Source organism: Spermophilus citellus, assembly GCF_964194105.1.
Source record: "Spermophilus citellus genome assembly, chromosome: 6".
Classification (NCBI taxonomy): domain Eukaryota; kingdom Metazoa; phylum Chordata; class Mammalia; order Rodentia; family Sciuridae; genus Spermophilus; species Spermophilus citellus.
In genome coordinates, this window is record NC_138187.1 from 148915601 (window position 1) to 148928789 (window position 13189).

At 36.3% G+C, this 13189-nt stretch overlaps 1 long non-coding RNA gene across 1 annotated transcript; it reads right to left on the minus strand.

Moving 5' to 3' along the window:
* Positions 1 to 1208: 1208 nt before the first annotated feature.
* LOC308651647 lies at positions 1209 to 7257 on the minus strand. Its single transcript, XR_014022632.1, has 6 exons — positions 7142 to 7257; positions 6942 to 7054; positions 6304 to 6414; positions 6013 to 6189; positions 5215 to 5356; positions 1209 to 1616 (listed from the first exon to the last, which is right to left on the minus strand). It is a non-coding gene; the product is annotated as an uncharacterized lncRNA (long non-coding RNA).
* Between the last annotated feature and the right edge of the window lie 5932 nt (positions 7258 to 13189).

Sequence of the window (13189 nt, forward strand, 5' to 3'; positions counted from 1 at the left end):
TTCACTTTTATTCTAAACATGGAGTTTTTAAAAAGGATAAAACCTTTTTTTCCCCATTTTTATTCTTGGTTTTTTTCCCCCTACTTTTCTTATCACCTTCCTGTGTCTTCAACATAGGAATTTCCCTGCGCTAAGGATCTAAATATGTGTGCAGAAAATCCCAGAAATCAGGGAGGAAAAGAGCTTTAAAAATCAGAAAAACACCTACTCTCCTAGACAGCTAGGAATCTGGCCTAATTTTAAAAAACAGAAGAAGAAATTCTAACTTCTTATCTTACATTCCAACATTCAGTAACTCTTTATCAGAATAGTTTCCCTATTTCTTCTAATATAATTTAAGACTGTTCTTGCTCTCTTTTCAGAAGAACTATAGCTGTTCACAAGTTTCCCCATACTTTTTTTTTTCATACCAATTAATGAAAGGAGAAAGGTGTTGGCTCTGAGAATAACAAACTGGATTCATGCCCATTGTCTTTAACTTTCTTTTTTTTAAGAACCCAGTCCTACTTGAATCACATTAATCAAAAGATGGTGGATAACTCCTCTGAAGAAATAAAGGAATATATTATGAAAACCAATCTTCTTCCTTTCCTTCCTTTTTATTTTCAATTTATTCAAGAAAAATATAGATTTTTCTTTCTTCTTTCTTTCTTTCTTTCTTTCTTTCTTTCTGTCTTTTCTTTTTTTTTTCTTTCATTCATTAAAAGGTAGTCTCCTGAAGGCTGAGGTGATCCTGTGGATTAGAATTTGAATGACAGTATGAGCTCATGTTTGACTTCCTATGGGTAAATACAGACATGGGTACATATACAGGTTAGTACTCATGTGTATCTCCTTGCTCTGACAGCTGAGAAGGCCTAGAAGTAATGCCATTCCAACAGTAATGAACACACCTGCTGTCCAAATCATGGTTTCTATTGCCAAGATTTTATTTCCAATAAAAGGAATCAGGCTCCTTGCAAAAATGGTTGATTCTAAGGAGGGACAGGAAATAAACAACATGAGCCTGGAGTATCTTACAGATAAGAAATGAAGAAAATGCAAGAAATTTTTTAAAAAAGACAACTCCCCACAGAAATAATATTGGGATATGTCAAAGGGACAGTTAATAGAACTCCTAGTGATCAAACCTGGAACAATTTGAGCAAAAAATAAATAAATGAGTATATAAGTAACACCATTAAATTAGAGCTCAAAAGTATAAATATATATATATATATATATATTTACATGAGGATGTAAATATATAAGTGAATAAATAAGTAAATGAAGAAGAAAAGACAAATCTCCCATATGAAAAAACTCCAAACAATACATGCAGAAACTTCCTGCTCAGAGAGATGGAGGATAAATCCTTACCTCTTAAATGTGGACTGCACAGAGGGACTTGCTCCCAAAAAATACAGTAAAGAAGTGGGGAGAATAATCTTACAGAAAAATCTGGCTGACACTACCTTTGTCAAATGATCAAGGTCAACACTAACAATGACAAGTCATGTTGATAGCATGTGTTGCTGATGTGATGTGATGAGAACAGCATCTCAAGTCTTCCTTGCAAGAATACTCCCAAGACTTCTTGCCATAGCCTAGAGGAGCCTAGCATGTCATGTGGTATTCTAGAATGGAATAGTGGAATGGAAAAGAGAAACACTGTAGAAATAGAAATCAAGTACGGAATGTAGTCAATTATGTATCACTAGGTGTAACAAATACACTACATCAGTAAGATGTTAGTCATATGGGAAACTGGGCATAGAGTATATGTGGACTTTTTATCCTTACAACTTTTCTATAAATATAGAACTATTGTAAAATTTAAAGTTTGTGCATAAAATATATCACAAAATAACCCTAAAACATTTAAATGAGGCACAAATATTATAATATCAAGAAATGCAAAAGATTTTAATTAGTCAATTGTCATCCATACAGTTACATGAATGAAATAATTCACTGCAATTGATGAGCATATTTTATATGTAGAATAAAGTCTTATCCTTAGAAGACAGAACATCTGAAAGAAATTCTGTTTGGCCTAATGGAACTCAAATTGAAGACCTGTATACTGTATAACATAAATAAACACTGCAAATGTGCCCTAAAACAACACTATCACTGGTCATTGCCTTAGGGAAACCATCATCTTGAAAACAGGTCTAGGAAGGGATAGTTAGGTTTCTGAAAGAGTCATGGTTATGCTTTAAATAAAACTATAATAAATTGCAACTGCTTCACTCAATCAGAAGAGATTGGTAATAAAACCAGTCATTAGCACATGGATCAGTTTATTTGACTATATTTGGTGACAAACTCCAGCCCCAATGCGGGCTTCTTGCCTTGCAGCTGTAAATCAAAGTGGGGTAAGAGTGTGCTCAGATCAGCAAAAACCCAAACCTTCCCTGGAAAAATTGCTTAAACAGAACATCATATCAGCAGAAGACCAGGTGCATTATTTTCTTATGGAACTTGACTTGTGTTAGCCAAGGGACAAGGAACCTGAGTGGAAGCAAAACAAGTTCTACTATGAATGACCCTAGGAGAAAGCTTTATTGAGAGTTGATGGTAAATTTCAGCCAAATCCTTCCATTTGCAATGAAGCTAGTCCCTAAAACTTCAGTAGATGCACTGTTCTATATTTAAAGCATCTCCACAAATTTATTTTGCTGCAACTTATAAGCAGACCCAAACCAAACAAAAACAAAACAACTAAATATTGAGAGTGCATAGAAAAAGTTGTCTTCTTATTGCTCCTGTGGTTTATGCTTAAGGCCAGTTTTCTAAAACCAAATGTACAATGAACTATTAAAAGCATCAAGACTCATTCAGTCCTCACCAAAGGGCATTCCTTAATGCTAAATATTTAGCTGCATGCTGAAACTGAGAGTATAAAATTAGAAACATATTTAACAGATGTTAAAAAATAGACATTATGCCAACTAATTCAAACTATCAATATTGCTATCATTTTATATAACAAAACAATAATATAATTATACACCAAAATTGACAAAACAAGATACCCAGAAGATGCATATTGATTCATGATTTGTACATTATAGTTTTTTAATTTAGCCTTAAAAAAACTATATTTTTTCTGACTTTAGTTCTATAAAGTGACTAATTTAATTCAAGCAATAATTGATAAATAATATTTTAATTTTTATAGCCTTACTTTTAACAAATCCCGTCTAGCCAAACATCTTTATCAATGTCAAGTAAACCTTGGGATTCAATGTCACAACTAGGTAATAGCATTTGTTTTCTATTCATGCAAAACTACAAAAATTAAACTTCCTGATTTAAGGTTGCCCTAAATTGGTGGAAAGACTGGAAATTACTTTCCCAAATACCATGAGAAGTATTCAGAGAAACATGCTCAGAAATAACTGCATTCTACAAGAAAGAGAAATGTAAGAAGGTCTCATTCTACTCTGGGCCTCCACCTCAATACTACATATGCCTATATTTGATCAGCATTTATTTACTCATAAGCTATTCAATGAATAATCATTGAGAAACTCCTATGTCAAACAATAAGGAAATGCCATAAAGATATGGTAATCCTATAGCTGCACTATAATCAGTTAATATCTAGAGTTTTTCTGGTATTTAAAATAAATAAGCTTAATTAATTTTTATCAGAGGTGCTAGAATTTTATTAATCAACACTGTGCCTTATCACTTTTCTACTCTTATTTGCCTGTGATAGAAAAATTGTATAGCCTAAAATCTCTACTGAATAGCCTAAGGTTTCTACCCATCTTTTTTTACTCAATGATTTCAGCTGAGTAGAGGTACAGGGCAAGTGTGAAAACTAACATTGCCCTCTGCTGGCAGATTTCTCCAGTGAGAGGCCCTGGGCTTGCTTTGTCATTGTACCTTATTCTTCAGTCTTTGAGGATACATTTTGACCTTAAGAGTTTGTTTCTTCTCACAAATATTTGGATTCTTTCCGAAACAAAGTCCAAAATGTGTAGGCAATGGTGATTGGCATCTAGTCAGCACCACCCAAAATAAGTATTTTTTAAAAATACAGCTCTACCCACATGACAGAGGGGCATGGTCACAACACAGCCCTTCAAAATTCAAGGATATGTGAATCTCATCTTATTGAACCTGAATGTCATTATCCAAGACTCTCCAGGCTCCTGTGAACCCAATAACTCTGAAATTTCAGTAGTCCTTACCAGCCCATCTAATACAATTATGCCTCTCTATTTTTTTTTTTTTTTTACCATTGGGGTGTATGAACTCCCCCCAGTGAAAATCTAGATGTGACTTGAGATTTGGTGGTGTGATTATCTCAGGGTATTTGATAATCAGGGGCTTGAATAATCCTATGTTAACATATTGACAGGATTTATGAAATAAGAGATTCTTGTTAATTGAAAAATTGTAAATCCCAGTTGGAAGTTGCTGTTATCATTCTTTATTGAGCCCTTCTGGTAAACACAGACAGATGTAAGAAGCTTTGGTCTTGTGCTCTTTGAAAGCAAGTGCTGTACACCATTGCTATTTAAGGAAGTTGAATGGATAACTAAATTGGTCCATTCTATTTACTGTTTTTATCACTTTAGGCCTATTTCCCAACAAATGCTTAGAGTAAAACAAAATATGGTTTGGTAGGAAGTGCTTGTGCTTTTGAGTTGGACAGACTTGGACTTCGATCCTGGCTTCGATAATCCAGCTGTGTAGTAGGAAGCCACCTAATCTCTCTTCCTATCCATAAAATGTAAAACATAATATTTTCTTCTTCTTGTTTTATGGATTATATAATATGAAATATAATAAAATACTTGGGAAAATACCTGGCACATAGTGGGTATTTGAAAATTTGATTCTCTTCCCTTTCCTTTCAGATAAATTGCTAGTTTCTTTCTTTTTCGTCAGCACAATAGACCAAAATTAACTCAGGTCCATTTTGAGAAGTGAAAAGACTTTGTGGTAGTTACCTTATTTTTAGAGTTTCTGCTGAGGTCAAAAGAGGTAACTGGAAAAGGCAGTAGGGAAATTTATTTTACTTATCATCATTTTCCAATTAAGTGGAAAATTACAACACCTTCCATTAATGATTTACAGATTTTTGAAATGCTATAAAGTCTCTCACTTCACTCTCACATTAACTCCATTTTAAAGCTAAGGAAACTGAGGAGGGGGGGGGGAGGAGCTACCAAAACTGTGGAAAGGAACTAGTAGCCTTGTGTTGTGACTTACCTAGGGATCCCTCGGGACCCCACTCTGGGATGCACTGCAACTGTTCTCCTGGGGAGCTGCCATTACTGGCTCGCCAGTGCCCCCTGCCCTTCACTCTGGGCACTGCTCCCTGGAATCAAGTCCTCTCCTGGGGCCCGTAGGACTGTGGTTTACCAGTTGAAAGAGACAAACAAGTCATGAGTCCTGAACTCTTTTTTTTTTTTTGGGGGGGGGGGGTGTTTTTTTTGTTGTTGTTGTTTTCTCAGTGACTCACAACAAGACATGTGGTGAGTTGTTTGGAATTAACTACTTTTCTAAGGTTTTATAAAGCCCGAATGCCCTTGGTGGTATTTTTAACAATTCTAGGGAAGTTCTCAGTTTATTTTCAACATTAAAGATGCTACAGAGAGTGTGAGTGAAATGGAAAAGATGAAGCTCTTGTCTGTAGGGCTACAGACTCCGAGTCTCCATTAGAAACAGCTGCGCCTGGAAGTTTTCGTCTGTGATTGCATTTATTGACATTCTTGTTGTGTTGCCAGTTCTAGCTGGTGGCCAGCTGTTCTCATCGTATTTTAATTAAAGAAACTCCCACACCATCAAGAAATGTTCTGTGCGAAGATGTGCAACACCTGTCTGCTGCTGTTTCTGTATCAGATCTAGCTCCATGTCTGCAGCTGAACAATATCATTAATTCTTACCCTTGCAGTCCCTCATCACCACCACCCCCCACACACAAAGCATTACTAATCTAGGATTCCTGTACCTTTAAGGAAAGTCTATACCCCTAAAAGTGTATGTAAGGTTGGGTTGTATACTTACCCAAGTATGAAAAGAGGACTCATAATTTCAACAGATTCTCAAATGGATTCATTATTCAGAAAAGAGAAAAAGAAGGTTGGCTGTAGACAGGCACTCCTTTATATTAATTTCCAATAGAAATAAAATTGTTTTTTCCTCAGTCAACAATGGGGTAGGCTTCAAGGGGTAGTTGAAAGACTAAATTAAGAACAGACAAAACACAGGAAAGAAAAGCTAAGTACAAATTGTGTATCTATTAGCAATAAACAGTAAATCACTAGGAAAGTGTAGGTTATAAAACACAAAGCTTACCAGGATAATTTTTCCTATCTTATTCCACACACCCACAATAAGTATATGGATAAAATTCTGGAAGAGGCTCGTAGAGGGGTAAAGATAGTCTTCCAAGGTCATAAGTTCATGCTGTGTTCAAAAGGAAAATGCATACCTAATTTTAATAAATAACTTACAAATCAGCTGATTATAATTTGCTGACATGTTCTGGTTTTCGATGCTCACCTTCCCATAAGCCAAGTGAAGCAGCTAGATTATAGCTATTGTCTACCACCCTTCCCTCTCATAATGTAGAAAGCGTCACAGGAATCCTGAATTTGCTGTAATATGACCTACACCCAAATTGACACACTACTGACCAAATCACCAAGGCTATTCCCCCAAATTACCTTCAAGCTCAGAATTTAATAGGAAATATCATTTAAATGTCTACCCAAAGGCCCTCTAACTATATGAGACTTCCTCTATGGGTTGATGTGAGTCCCAAATTTCATGTGTTGCATATTTAATCACTAAAGTCAGGTGTTGATGGTATTTGGACTGGAGTTCTTTGGAGGTAAGTAGGATTAGATGAGGTCATGAGGGTGGGATGCCTATGATGGCATTTAGTGGCTTTGTAAGAAGAGGAAGACAAACCTGAACTGACATATACTCACTCTGTCTTGCTCTGTGATACCTTCTGCCATGTTATCATGTAGGTAGAAGACCACCAGATGCTAAGCAGATGTTAATGTCATGCTCTCAGACTTCCCAGGTTCTGGAACTGTAGCTGAACAAACTTATATTCTTTATAAGTTACCTGGTCTTGGGTATTTTGTAATAGCAACAGAAAATGGACTAAGAACCTTGTCCACACCTTCATCCTTGTCCACACCTTCATCCTTCCCCTCTCTTCAACTCTCTCGTTGCTCTGCTGTGCTCCCCATTCCTTCTTACACTCATCTCCCACAAAAACAGAGAACAATAAAAACATTAAGAGTGAACCTTCTCTGGGGGCAAAGAGCTCATTCAAGAATGACTTATATAGTAATTGAAGAAATATCCTTGAATGTGTGTGGCCACAGTTTCTGTGTATCATTTTGGTTGCCTTACTCGTATGAATCTCTCAACAATTTATTATTTTTAAGAAAGACCTCATCACTAAAGCCATCTCAAATCCAATGCATGTCAATTTGGCCAGAATAGAGCTTCCTAGAAGAAAAAACAATAGACCTAGGGGAAGGGAACTGAAAAACTCTTTTTTTTTTTCCTCCTTCCTCTGTGAAGGAAGAAAGAAAAGCAAGTAAGAAAGCAGCAACAGAGGAAACACACACACACACACACACACACACACACACACACACACCCCAGAGATGGTGACATTTTGGTTGAAAAGACTAACTGGTAAAATGTCTACATAAGTCATGAAAGACCACTTTTAGCAACTTAGTTTTAGAAAAAAACAAAAAAAGTTACATTTGGCTCATTTCTAGTAAAATCCCAATTTCTTATCCCTATATATTTACTAGTGCAATAATGGAGCACAACCAGGCAGTAAAAAGTTACTGCCTTAAAGAAAAAAGTTGGTTCTACAATAAAATTTTAAAACATGGTTTCTTTAATGCCTGAGGCACTGTTTCCAGAAGCTTATTTAGCCCAGTACTCTGTACCCATACAGGATATCAAAATTAAACTTCAAGTGAAAATTTTAATAAGGTTGATTTTGTAAAGAAAAGTAGTTTAAGTGTGCGTTGCTTGCTAGTCTCCCCATGCTAAGACTGATTCCAACAGCAATAAAAGTTTTCAATTTACTATGTGGTTCAAGACAAGTTAATAATTTGCTCTGAGTACTACTATATTTCTGTATTACTTCAAATCTAACAAAATTCAGTCAAGATTCAAACAAGATTCATCAAGTGCTTGAAGAGTTCCTGAAATTCTCTCTCCTCCACAAAGATTCACCTGAGTAAGGTAAAGATTTCCTGTCCCCTAATCCTTTCTTTATTTCCTCAGCATGATACTCAGAAGCATGACCTTGCTGTCAGTACTTTTAGGGAAATAATGGAGCTGATTCAGAGGCAAACCCCTTATTTTCAAGAGAGTGGGGAATAGGAGAAGCAAAAATTCAAAATCTTTAAAGTTAACAACTACATCTTACTCTTTTTTTTTTTTTTTTTTGGCAGCACCTGGTATAGGGTTCATAACTTGCATGCATAAATAGATGAATTAATGGGTGGACGGATGGATGAATAAATGGAGGATTTTATCAATTTAAATAGTCCCTGAAAAACATATGTTAGGAAAAGATGACATTTCCTTTTTTGGTTTTTTTGAAATGAGAAATAAGTAGACAAATTATGGTCCCTTAAAAACAAAAGAGAGACTGGATTCACCAAAAACAAATCATGTCTGGCTAACCTCACCAGGAGTCTGTTCTAGGCTCTGTCCTGATCAAGTTAGATCAAAGTTTAGCCAGCATGCTCATCAAATTCGGGGATGTCACAGAATTGGCAAGGGCAGCTAATACACTAGATAGCTCAAAGGAATAAAAAATGAACTGAAAACCACCCACTTAAAATTTTATAAGAGCAAATTTAAATGACATATGTAAATTCATAAAAATGATTTTAAAAATTTAAATGAGATAATCTGGAATTGATGCTATGAAAATTATGGTATGGCATTAAAAAATAATGTACAGTCTTCAATTAACCATAAATCAGTACGAGACAATAATGTGAAGTAGCTACTAAAAAGTTAATGTAATTTTTAGTATTAAGAGAAATATCTATGCAGATCATAAGAGGAAATGGTTCACTGTATTCTGCACTAGACAGAATCCATCTTCCCTCTGGTGTGATATTGTAAGAGATGCTGACTGACTAGAGAGCTTAGAGAGGCACAGGACCAAGATGACTAGAGGCTTTGCAAGCATATTGTATGAAGAATATGTAAGAAGTTTGGGGAATGCTAGCCTTCAGGTTTATTTTTATTTGTTTATTGGACCTCCAGGGAATCAAGTATAATAATCTAAATTCTTGATTTGTGGCACATCACTGATCCATGAAAGTTTTATTTATTTTTATATTTGATTTGTTTCTTCTCTATTTTTGATAATATAGTAAGAGCCCATGAACCTACTATCCAATAAGAAAACCAAAAACTTTGACAATAACTTCGACAATAACTTCCTTCTATCACTGGCAGAGGACATTTATTAGTCAGATTTCTGTTATTGTAACTAAATACCTGAAATAATCAACTTATAAAGAAATAAGGTTTATTTTGGCTCACAGTTTTAGAGGTTTCAGTTCATGGTCAGTTGGCCCTGCTGCTTTTGGGCCTGGGGCAAGGTAGCACATCATTGCAGGGACCCTGTGAAGAACAAAGTTCCTCCCCTTGTGGCTGATATGCAAAAAAGAGAAAGAGGAGAGGAGATTGGGGTCCCACATCTCCCTTCAAGGACATACCCCCAATAACCTAAACTCTCCCACTAGGTCCCAGTCGTACCTTAGGGATGATGTGAAATGCATAGCTTCATTGAAAGAGAATTTGGATGTGATCATCTCTTAAGAGCTCTCCTGACTGTGAGATTCTCCACGTTCTTATTCAGTGAAATTCCCACACCAATACATACGTAACATAGTTACACAGATTGCAGTTAGTAGGCTAGATAGATCAGACAAAATATTTAACACATACCTTCATTTAAACTCCACCAACTATAGTTATTTAAGATTGTTCCCTCATTCATTCTGAAAATCAGGGTCCCGCCATTCCCCTAGTGTTGACGATTGAACACAGGAGAAATGCCAAAGAAGAGCAAAACATTTTATTTAAAGGATAGAACTGAGACACAGAGAGAGAGGCTCCTCCAGAGAGGAGGGGGACCCGAGCTGGTGCCCCAGGGAGTGGGGGTGTCTTGCCCCTTCTATAGATTTTAGGTTTCCTTTCTTCTCATGCCCCCTCTTCTTCCTATCTTGCCGACCAAAAGGCAGGAAGGGAGCCACCCAGGGGGTACTCCTTAAGAACTCCTTGTTGGGAGGAATAATTCCCTGGAGGCAGGTGACCTTGGCAACAGGTGAGGAGGAGGGGGAGGTGGTCTGGAGGTATTAGCATTTTATTTCTTTTTGAATCAGCCTCCATCTTCCCTACCCAATCAATCATTCATCATCTACACTGACCATCCTTCTGCCCCGTCTCAATTCCAACATTCCCTCGAACAAAATATAGTAGGTATACAGTAATAAAATAACTTCACTATAGCCACGTGGGGTTTATCAGAGTAAAAGTAGAGAATAAAATGTAAATATTATGAGAAATGGGTGGATCTCAGATCTTGTATCTTGTCAAGAGACTCACTGCCTAGAACAATTCTTTAGAAAGAAAAGAAAAAAAAAGAGAAGAATTTCAGGGTGTATAACTTCACTTTCTGAATTAAGGGCTAAAAGTCAGAAAGTCCAAATTTTTGAACCAGTCTTTGTACCATCTAAATAAAGAAAGCTTTTAATTTTCCAAAAGTTAAAAGCTACCAATGACATTTTTCTATACTTTAAAAAATCTGCTAATGGTTTATGATTTACATCTCCATTTAATCTGTTTCTGCTCGATATTTTCATACTTTTATATATGTCAATATGTCCTTACTTTGATATGGTCTCTTGTAGCATAAACTCAGAGAGAGAAAGAGATTTCTATTTCATAGGATAAGGTCATGCCACAAGATATTTGGGGAGTCTTAATTTATAGCAAATGGTGCTTTGGTTCAGTGTTATTGTGTTCTGTCTTAAACTGCAACTAAGAGTGCTTTTTGATCTCATTCACAGAGTTATTGGGATGATTAAGACAACTAGGATAAGACACTGGCACAGTGTCTAGCAATCAGTAACTTTCCCTTAAATATCAGTTCTAGGACTAATATTAAAACCAGTATTAAACGTCATTACTTACACTTAAAATTAAATCTGCAAAGTTCTAAGATCCTTACCCCTACATCTATGTGGTGAGAGCTGGCAGAGCACAGAAGTTAAAACTCAAGGATTAGAGGCCAACAGTTGAATGAAGAGTTTGCACCTTGGCTCTTCTTAGTAGCTGTGTGATATCAGATAAGTTGTCTAACTCCCTGATCTTCACTTATCATAAGAGTTATCCACAGGGCCATTAGAGATAGCATCTAATGTGATACCTGGCACATAGGAAGCATTTGATAATTAGTAGTAATAAATCTTGTGTGTGTGTGGGGGGGGGGGTGCTGGGGATTGAACCCAAGGCCTTGTGCATGGGTGGCAAGCACTCCACCAACTGAGCTCTATCCCCAGCCCCACCAGTAATAGTAAATCTAAGGAGAGCTTCAGTTCCATGTTGCCTCATCTCTAAGGATTCTTTTTAAGAACCTGCCATTCTATACATAACTCTTATTTTTATCTAATAATTTGCATTTATTTCTTATATACTTACATACATATTTATGTAATGCCTCTATTACTAAATATTCACACAAAATTTAAATGTCCTGTTGAGAAAAGTACCCAAATTTGAAAAAAAAAAAAAGTAAAAAAAAAAATGGCAAATTCTTTCACTCTCATATGGTTGAAGATACACCCAAAAGATCACCTTTAGGGGGATGTCATTTTTTGATTTACTACTTAATGTTAATTAAAGATCCCAGACTTAGTAACATTGCCTAAACCATGTAGATTTTTGTCCAGTAAAAATGCAAATAATGCTTCTGTTGTGGAATGGATACTCCCAAAGTTCATGGTTGCTGCGGTTTGGATTTGACCTCCACATTTCATGTATTAGAAATTGTAATAAATTTAAAAAAAAAGAGAGAAATGTAATCCCCAAAGTCATATGTAGATGGAGTTTGGAAGTGGGACCAGGGAGAGGTTATTGGGACCAGATGAGGTCATGAAAGTAGGATCGCCATGATGGCATTAGTGGCATTATGAGGAGAGGAAGAGAAACCCAAGCTTGCAAGCTTGCTCAGTCTGGCACATGATGTCCTCAGCCACATCACAACCCAGCAAGAAGGCTCTTGCCAGATGCCAAGCAGATGCTGATGCATGCTCTTGGATTTCCAGAACCACAAGCTTAATTCATCTCTTTTCTTTGCAAACTGCCCAGTCCATGGTGTCCAGTTATAGCAACAGAAAATAGATTAGGACAATTGCCCTGAAGGATATGAACTAGATGTTTTTGTATCTCATCCTACCATTTCGGTATTAAATTGCTTATAAACACTTAAGTCCTCAAATGCCTTTTAAATCATTTCAAATTTACTGATTCCCTCTTCAGTAAATCAATTGAATAAATTTTGACATGTTCATTTTGCATTTGCATACAAGTCATGGTTTTAATTTTCTGAAAATTATGTTAGCAGCCCTCAGAAAACTTACTAGGAAAAATAATTACCATTTTACAAAATGCAAGACCGTTCGGCAATGTGAATTATTGCTCTCTAATTATCAGTTGCCACAATGTTTTTCTGTTTTCTTCTACCTGGGCCTTCTGGTGTTCAGGCCACTGGCACAAGTAAGGACATCTACCACTTGCTGTAGCAAGAAAACCTGGCAGAAGTTTCTAAAGTCTCTTTTACTATTGCATTAGCAATGAATTCAGAATCACTGTAATTCAGAATCGGCTTCCCTTTCTTTGCTTATTCCAAACTTTGTTAATGGTCTGGGAGATAAAGCTCATGCTGTCACACGCAGAGAATATCTGGCTAGTTTCATTCACACTTATGAGTTGCAGTTTCACTCCTATTTTCCTGCCAGTAGGGGAGCATAAACAACAAAGCTGGTCTCCAAAGCAGCAGACTCGTTGGTTTAAACTGTCTTGCACCTTGTTAATACAGAATACTCATCAACCCAGAGATCATTTGGCAATATGAAGTCAAATTTCTGCTTAATTCATGAATACTATA